The sequence below is a fragment of the Neophocaena asiaeorientalis genome, unplaced genomic scaffold (assembly GCF_003031525.2).
Source record: "Neophocaena asiaeorientalis asiaeorientalis breed wild unplaced genomic scaffold, Neophocaena_asiaeorientalis_V1.1 scaffold91, whole genome shotgun sequence".
Lineage (NCBI taxonomy): Eukaryota > Metazoa > Chordata > Mammalia > Artiodactyla > Phocoenidae > Neophocaena > Neophocaena asiaeorientalis.
Genome location: NW_020173198.1, coordinates 1,075,363 through 1,082,158, shown reverse-complemented (window position 1 = coordinate 1,082,158; position 6,796 = coordinate 1,075,363). Strand labels below are relative to the sequence as shown.

At 48.2% G+C, this 6,796-nt stretch overlaps 1 protein-coding gene and 1 non-coding gene across 2 annotated transcripts in view; both read left to right on the top strand.

Moving 5' to 3' along the window:
- The window catches only part of STX4 (syntaxin 4), a 7,123-nt gene extending 6,200 nt beyond the window's left edge, over positions 1 to 923 (top strand). The window contains exon 10 of the mRNA XM_024744630.1: positions 662 to 923. The gene's annotated coding sequence lies outside the window, so the exon portion shown is untranslated. The remainder of the gene's footprint in view (positions 1 to 661) is intronic.
- A 3,135-nt stretch (positions 924 to 4,058) lies between these two features.
- Positions 4,059 to 4,130, top strand: TRNAG-CCC (transfer RNA glycine (anticodon CCC)). Its single transcript has one exon. It is a non-coding gene; the product is annotated as a tRNA-Gly (tRNA).
- The last annotated feature ends 2,666 nt before the right edge of the window (positions 4,131 to 6,796 follow it).

Below are 6,796 nucleotides of genomic sequence, written 5' to 3'. Positions count from 1 at the left end.
GTGTGTGTGTGTGTGTGTGTGTGTGTGTGTGAGTGAGGCTGAGCCAGGCCAGGCTGAGACACAGGTGGTGTGTGTGTGTGTGTGTGTGTGTGTGTGTGTGTGTGTGTGTGAGATCTATGGGCATTCCTGAGGCCAAGAAGAAGAGGCACTATGAAAAAGTAATTGAGCCTGTTACTTTGGATATAGTGGACTCGGAAGGGCCTGTCTCAGAGGGGGCGATATTTGAGTGGCGTGGCAAGTGAGGAGGGGCCAGTTATGGGAAGAATCAGTGAAGAGGTTGCCAGGCAAAGGGTTCAACAGGCCAGGCCCTGTGCCCAGAAAAAGGCATTGCCTCTTATATGAGTTCAGGTTATGGAACCAGGCACTGTATCAGCTCACCTTGTTTCTCAGGGGTCTTGTGGCTGAAGCGGGTAGAGGAGGCAGAGGAGCCTGACCCCAGGGTTTCCATGACTCACCTGAACTCCAGGCTTCCACTCTAAATGTCTAAGAGTTCCAAGTCCCATGCCTAGTTTCTGCAGCTGGGTGTGGCGCCTGTCCCCAGACACCTAGTTTCAGGGCTCCTGGCTCCGAAGCCTGGTAAAAAGAGGGAGATGCCTGATCCTGACCAAGGTCTGGGAGCCGGGTTCCAGCCGCCCTGCCCATCGCACTTTCGATCCCACAGGTCACCGCTGCTGCTCCTGTAGCCCAGCCCGTCTGGTTGCAGTACCGCTCGCTTCGGCCACCAAGTATGGGGTGCACACGTGGGTGCCGGGGCGATGCGAGCGATGAAGGGCTAGCTGTGTGGTCGTTGGTGCAGACTCGGACCCGCCCCGGACCCGGGATGGGGGAGGGGTCAGAGGGCGGGATTGGGCCCCAGTGACGTGGGACAGGACCGCTCAGCCTCCATCCGTGGCTGGGCGCCCGCCTGCAGCGCCTCCCTGTGGCCCTAGAATGGCGGTTGCTCGGTGCCTGCGCCAGATCCGAGGGTCCATTTGGCCCCGAGTGTACGGGGTGTGGCTGAAGGGTAGCCCAGTCGCCACTTGGAAAACGACTGACTAGCGGACCTAAATGTTGTTCCTGAAGAGCATCAGGATTGGTCCGTAGGGCGTCCTGAAGGAGTGAGCACCGGGTATTAAACAGCAATTAGAGGACGCTGATGTGGGCGGGGCCTCAGAGCGAGTCCTCAGTCGCACCCAAAAGCGATTGGATCACAGAGCGCAAGGGGCATGATCAAAACGCCAAAGGAGACGGAAGGCGGCTGGCCAGTGAGAGACTGGCAGGCGTGCCAGGGAGTCAGAACCTCACGCGAGAAGGCGTGGCCGGGTCGCTCTCCCTAGCTGCTGGGACTTGCGGCTGGCCGGGTCTGGGAGGTTACCCACGCCTTCGTCCTGTCTGAGATCCTGTGTCCTGTGTACAGAAGAAACTCTAGACGCCTACAGGAAGGAACCCCTCATTTTCAGAAGCGTTCGAACACTATGGATGCCCACCCAATGGGGAACCTGCCTAACCGGATGGATCCTGCCCCAGGGGAAGATTGATTTGGACGCGGGGCCTCTGCGCTTCCCTGATTCTCCATTCTCCATCTCTTCCCCTTGCGGCCTGCTTCTTCAGCAGAATCCTGTCCTTTTGGTCGCCTTTGTCCAGTCCCCCATTTTTCTGCCTTCAGAATCAAACTGCACGACCCATGGTACCTACTGGAATCTGATAGAGATTGTCAAGCCGACGCGGAGACTGCCACATCTAAGCAGCTGGGTGTCCACGTGCAGCGTGTGTCTTCCGCTTGGCCGTGCTGGACAGCGCCACCCTGAAAGGCTGCTTAACCGTCTCACCCAGGACGCCATCCAGAACCTCCTGGAAGAGGTGGCTAGATGGCCAAGCGAGGGCTCAGATGCCGGGCTCAACAATTTGAACTTTTTCTGTGGGCTGTGGGGACCTATAGAAGATTTTTGAACAGGTGAGTGGCAAGTTTGGAGCAGACTTAGAAGGCAAGTGCACCGGAGGTTTCACAGGCTTCCTTGCATATACCCCTTCCCTGTGGGAAACTGACCTGAGTGAGGGGCTAAGGGCAGGTTTTGCACTGAAATCCTGGCTTGGCTGCTGTCAGCCCAGCCTTCAGGGAACATGGCCTGTGTTAGTTATGGCTTTTCCAAATCATGTTGTATCACCTTTCACCTGCAAGCCCTCTCCACTTACTCCCTCACCCGCTGAATATTTCATGCTTCAGATTCTTAAGAAAAGGAACCTGACTGGTCTAGGTCAGGCTACATTGACCTACCTATGAATTGTCTACCTTGAGTCAAGATTTTACCCTTGATCAAGATGTATGAGAGGTGTTACATGGTACAAAACGCTGCAGCAGAGTGCATATGAAGCAAGAATGGACAAGTTCAGTGATTGATATCAGTTTCTGGTACAGCCCTGTGGTAGATTATTGTTCCAAATATATGCTGTCCTTCCTGCTGGGCCCCTCTCTTTAGGAGGATTATATATTCATGCCCCACTTACAATGGGCTTGGCTATGGCCAGTGGAATATGAGTAGAAATGCAAAGTACCACTTCCAAATAGAAGCTTTAAGCACCAATGAATATTCTGAGAGCTTCCCTTCTCTTTTTCCTCGGCCATGAAACTGTTAGTTGCCAGATCAAGACTTCTTCAGCCTGGAACCCAGAATTAACAGGACATGAAGCTGAGCTGTAGCCCACCTGTAAAATGATGCGTAATGTAAATGAGAAACTTCTCTTGCTGTTAGCCACTGATATTTTGAGGTTGGTTGTTACCACATCAACAGTCCTTTCAACTGTTACAGAATTATTACCCAGCAGTGGGGTGTTGCTACAATAAAAAATAAACCTGAATTGTGTGTCATTGGCTTTGGAGCTGGACAGTGGCTGGTGAGGAAACTACCATTGGAAGCTGGAAAGATGGTGATGTGTGTTATGCAGTGGTGAAGCACTTTTTTAAACTAAGCTGGGAATAGAACTAAGAGTATAAATAATGTCCAACTGAGTTTAGAGCTTTAGGCAAAAAATTGGGGAAAGAGAATATTAGTAGCATGCCTTGCTTGCTATTGCGTGCATTTGACAAGTTACTGTAAGAAAGAGATGACTCAGAATATAATTGGCCAGTTTTTAAGCAGAAATGGAAGAGAATATAGAAACTCCAGGCAAGTGATCCAGATTTTTAACCAGTGAAAGATACAACTTGACAAGGTCGTTAAGGCACAAAGTTTTATTAAAATTCATCTTTGTGGGACTTCCCTGGTGGCGCAGTGGTTATGAATCCACCTGCCAATGCAGGGGATACAGGTTTGAGCCCTGATTGGGGCAGATCCCACATGCCGTGGAGCAACTAAGCCTGTGCGCCACAACTACTGAGTCTGCACTCTAGAGCCCATGAGCCACAACTACCGAAGCCTGCGTGCCTAGAGCTTGTGCTCCACAACAAGAGAAGCCACTGCAATGAGAAGCCCGCACACTGCAAGGAAGAGTAGCCCCCGCTCGCCTCAACTGGAGAAAGCCCACGCGCAGTAACGAAGACCCAGTGCAGCCAAAAATAAAATAAATAAATAAATTTATTGTAAAAAAACAAGCTCATCTTTGTGGCAAGGGCCGTATCAAGTGTATGGCTCTCATGCCTTATGTAAAAACCTCTGACTTGGTCGAAGTGGTTTCCAGTAAATCCTTTCAGTTATACAAGGTGATTCAGGGAAAAGAGATTAAGAGTGTAACTCTCCATTTGCCTACAACTAAGTCGAAAAAGAGGCATGTCTGGGGCTTCCCTGGTGGTGCAGTGGTTGAGAGTCCGCCTGCCAATGCAGGGGACATGAGGTCGTGCCCCAGTCCGGGAAGATCCGCAGAGCGGCTAGGCCGGTGAGCCATGGCCACTGGGCCTGCGCGTCTGGAGCCTGTGCTCCGCAACGGGAGAGGCCACAAGAGTGAGAGGCCCGCATACCGCAAAAAAAATTAAAAAAAAAGAAAGCTGCCTTATTAAAGAAAGGCATAACCTCCAAGTGTTCTCAAATGTGGCCAAGGAGAATAAATGGAAAAGGATGGGCCATTGTAAGCGCAGAGCCAGGACATCCCTGGTGGTCCAGCGGTTAAGACGCTGCACTCCCAATGCAGGGGCCTGGGTTCGATCCCTGGTCAGGGAACTAGATCCCACATGCTGCAACTAAAGATCCCACATGCCACAACTGGAGATCCCGCACGGGGCAACTAAGACCCAACTAAGACAGCCAAATAAACAAACAAAGGCAGAGCTAAGGACATGGAGAAGAATGAACTAGGGAACTAGTCCCAGGAAGCAGTTCCACTCCCAGGGGAAGGAGGGGGTCCTTTTCAACATCTGCCCAGCGGGATTTTTAGAATTATCATAGACCAGTAACTTCTGTCTCCCATTTTTCCTTCTGAATGAGGGTGTTTACTGCTATTATCCTGTCCCTGTTCCACTTCATATGTTGGATGTGGTGGAGGGGACAGAGATAACTTGTGATTGATTGATTGATCTGTTTATCTAGTTATTTATCTATCTAGTTATCTGTTTATCTGTTTATTTACTTTGGGCCATAGGTCTCTGGATCAAGAGATGCCACATCTGGACCTGATATAGAGACTATCAGAGGTCCTGGATTTGAGCCTGCTGCCATGATTAGATAGGTCATTTGGGTGGTCTGCCTCGAGACAGGGATGCATTTATTTTGCATGTGGAGGAAACACAAAAGACAGTATTTGTGGCAAAGAGGGCAGACAGGGGAAGATTTTACAATTGTTCAAAAACTCATTGGCCTTCCCTGTGGGGCCCCTCCATACGAAAAGATTATATATCCCCACTCCACTGACATCAGCTATGGTTTGCTTTAGGCAATGGAACTTGAGTTTCTTATTACTCCTGGCACAAATTACCATAAACTTAGTGGCTTAAAACAGCATACATGTATTCTTTTATAGCTCTGGAGGTCAGAAATCCAAAATTAGTTTCACTGGGCTAAAGTCAAGGAGTTGGCTGGGCTGGCTCCTTCTGGAGGAACCATTTGCTTACCTTTTTCAGTTTCTAACTGATGCCTGCATTCCTTAGCTAGTGGCCCTATCCTCCATTGCAAAGCACATCATTCCAATCTTGGCTTCTATCATATCACCTTCTCCTCCCACTCTGACCTTCCTGTCTCCCTCTTATAAGGACCCTTGTGATTACCTTAGGCCTATCCAGATACTCCAGTATAATCTACCATTTCACCATCCTTAACTTAATCACATTGGCAAAATCCCTTTTACCATGTCAAGTAACATTCTCAGGTTCCAGGGATTAGGATGTGGACATATTCGGGGGGCCATTGTTCAGCATACCACACCACCCCAATCCACATTTAACTGATTCTTTCATTTATTCCCAAAATATTTATTGAGCAAGACTTACGCACCAGGCATTATGGCGGGTGCTGGAGAAATAGAGGTGAAGATTCAGACAAGGTCTCTGCTTTCATGGAGTTTATATTTTAGTGGAGATGACAAGTAAAGAAATAGCTAAGACATCTCAAAACCAGGATATGTATTATTAAAAAATTAAGCAGTGTGTTGTGACAAAAAATTACAAGGGGTTGGAGACGGCTGTTCTAAAAGATAGTCAGGAATGGTTTCTTAGGGGAGGTGATTAATCCAAAGGGCAGAACTGAGAGCTCAGAAGGTAGAGCAGAGCCGTGGAGGGTTACTTGTAGGCCTGGACACCTAAAGAAATTTGCCCGGCCGGCTTTTGAAATTGCTTTGGATCAGTGACTCCTTTTTACCTTCCATTTCTTCCCTTTTTGAACCAGAATGTCTATAACTGTTACCCTATGCATGTCTCAGCATTGCATGTTGGAGTACATGACTTGTTTCTTTAGTTTCATAGGTCCACAGATGGGAGGAATTGTGCTCCAGGATGGATTATATGCAGATGGGTCTGCATATAATTTAGATAATGAGACTTGGGACTTTTGGTTTGATGAGATTTATATGAGACTTTTTTTTTTTTTTTTAAACTCTGACTTGATGCTGTAATGGGATGAGACTTCTAGGGACCTCAGAGGAAGTGAGTGTATTTTGTGTGTGGGACAGACATGAATCTTTGAGGGCTAGAAGGTGAACTGCGGTAAGGAGAATAATGGCCCCCAAAAATTCCATGCCCTAATCTCTATGAATATGTTACCTAACATGAGAAAAAGGGCTTTGCAGATGTAATTAAGTTTACTAATCAGTTGACCTTAAGATAGGGAGATTGTCCTGAATTATTCATGTGGACCAAATGTAATCATATGAGCTCTTAAAAGCTGAAAAGCTTCTCCAGCTAGCTACAGAAGAGGAAGACAGAAGTCAGAGAAATTTGAAGCAGGAGGAGTCAATGTGCCATGCTGATCTTGAAGAGGGAGGGGCTCCTAGCCAGGGAATGTAGATGGCCTCTAGAAACTGAGAACAACCACTGGCTGACAGCCAACAAAGAAACAGGGACCTCATTCCTACAGCCAAATGGAACTGAATTCTGTTAATAACCCAGGTGAGTCTGGCAGTGGATTCTATGCCAGGGCCTCCAGATAAAAGCTCACACTGGCCAAGACCTTGACTTCATCCTCATGAGACACTAAGTAGAGGACCCAGCTGAGTCAGCCTGGACTTCTGATCTATAGAACCATAAGATAAGAAATGGACGTTGTTTTTAAGATGTTAAGTTTGTGGTCATTTATTATGCAGCAGTAGAAGCAGTAAGATTTGAGCTGAGACTTGAACAGAAAGAGCATCACGGGCAAATCTAGGATTATGGGTTCCATCCCCAGGAAGCAGCAAGTAC